Below are 2,291 nucleotides of genomic sequence, written 5' to 3' on the forward strand. Positions count from 1 at the left end.
TCCATCCACAACTTCAACCACAAGGAAGACTCCACCCGGACTCCTACAGGAGCCGGGCTCCGTCCACAACTTCAACCATAAGAAAGACTCCGCCCGGACTCCTACGGGAGCTGGGCTCCGTCACCAACTTCAACTGTAGGAAAGACTCTGTCTAGACCCCTACAGGAGCCGGACTCCACCCCCGGCTGTGACTGAAGGAAGACTCCATCCGAGCTCCTGTCAGAGCTAGATTTCGAGCTCCTCTCGGATAGATGGTTAACTACCTCTCTCCGCCAGACACTCCAGCCGGACTTCAGCCGGCAGACCTTCACCCCCTGGCGCACCGCAGTAACAGCCGTGATTCTGCTCCATTCTCTGTGGCAGATTCCATGCGGCTCCATCACTCCATGACCTTGCTCCACCTTCTGTGATGGATTCCACGTGGCTCCATCACTTCCTGGTAGGCCGTAATAATGGCCACGGTCCTGCTCCACTTCCTGCGATGGATACCGTGCGATTCTTCTATCCTCTGACAAGTCGCGACAACGGATGCCGCTCCACTCCTCGTGGCAGACTCCACGTGGCACACCCCGGTAATAGCCACGGGTCCACCCCACTACTCTCCGCAACAAACTTTTCCTGACTATGGGCGGCCCACTTCCAGACGGTTACAGGCATCACTATCAGTTTGTTGCCCCCTCCACCTATAAAAAGGAGAACCCCAGATATGTTATTCTATAAGCTCTCGTCTTTACCTAGAAACTCTGCTAAAATTTTCGTTCGAGCACTCCATTCTTGTTGAGGTAGAGAATTGACTTGAGCATCAGAGGGTCTTGCCGGAGCAACCCCACCTCCAGTTTAGACTTCTTTTGTAGGTCCCGACGGCGACCGCGACTCCAACTTCTCCGGCGTAAGCAGATTTTTGCACCAACAATAATGACTTAATCACATGATTAAATCAATCAAGATACATTTGACAGTCATACTGTTACTGTGCCATATCTCATATGCAATTTTTTCTTTTATATTGTATCAACTCTGATCAGATCAAAATAAGGAGAATAGGAGACTATCTCCTATATGAGAACTATTCTCAAGTTTTTCAACCATTTCATGATGTTCAATCAATTTTAAAAATATCCTATGCAGTGATAGTGAAGATGCAAATATGTATATAAGAACATAAAAGGACTACTCATGATGACATGCACAATTTAGATGAGATTTTTATCTAAATGTGTCTCCCACTATTTTAGCAAATTTTATAGTCCTCAAGTATGAAAATGAGAAACCTTATCATGAAGTTCTTTAGTATGGTTGAGATTTTAATTCGTCATAAAAAGCCTTGTGGACAGCACAACAAGCTCCTATAACTTCAAGGGTAGGTAACTCTTTACCAATTGCATTTCATGCACCTCTCAATATAACTTTTACCATTAAAATACTTATAGCTTTGTAGATAGTACAACAAACTATAGTATTTTAGTTAAGTCATACCCTTTAATTTTATATGATTATATTTGAATAATACTACTCTTGTGGATAGTACAACAAGGCAGCACTACCAGAATATGCCATAAGCATCACTTGATCAATATCATATCAATCTCTATAGCAAGCCTTGTGGATAGCACAACAAACTCACTACAGTTTTTTGACATACTTTATTAGCTTAGTATGAGCTAAGTACTATTAGCTCTATTATGCACCAAGACAATATCAAATTAATCCCCACAGCAAGCTTTGTGGATAGCACAACAAGCCTACTATGGTACTTGACATAATACTAGCTTGACATGAAGGAAGGTATAGGTAGTGTTCTTAACACTTCGCCATTTTCACTTAATATAATTTAAACGAAGGACTTAGGTCTCATGCACATCCAAAACATATATAAAAATGCATCATATGCAATTTAATTCTAATTCTAACTACTAGCATGTAAGAGTATTAAAAGAAAATCTAATGGTTATGGACTTTTAAAAGATCATCCGAGCCACATGATGATATATGGGTCTAACCCTAGGTGCATCCTAAATTGAATCATCTCATGGTCAATCTTAATGTGCCTCCACTCTTAAATGCTTGGTAGTCAAGTCTTCATCTTCATGAAGTCTACCATGAATGCTTGATTATTTGAAAATAGAAAGGTATAATTTCTATCTATTCTCAAATAATTTTTTTCTATAATTTTATATCAATATATAAAAAAATCTCAATCAACAGTTGGAAACATACAAAAGAAAGGTTCGGCTGATAATACAATGCATTTGGGGCACTCAGCCTCTTTTGCAACTCTTGCAGATATATTT

This window comes from Elaeis guineensis, chromosome 1 (genome assembly GCF_000442705.2).
Source record: "Elaeis guineensis isolate ETL-2024a chromosome 1, EG11, whole genome shotgun sequence".
Taxonomy (NCBI): Eukaryota; Viridiplantae; Streptophyta; class Magnoliopsida; order Arecales; family Arecaceae; genus Elaeis; species Elaeis guineensis.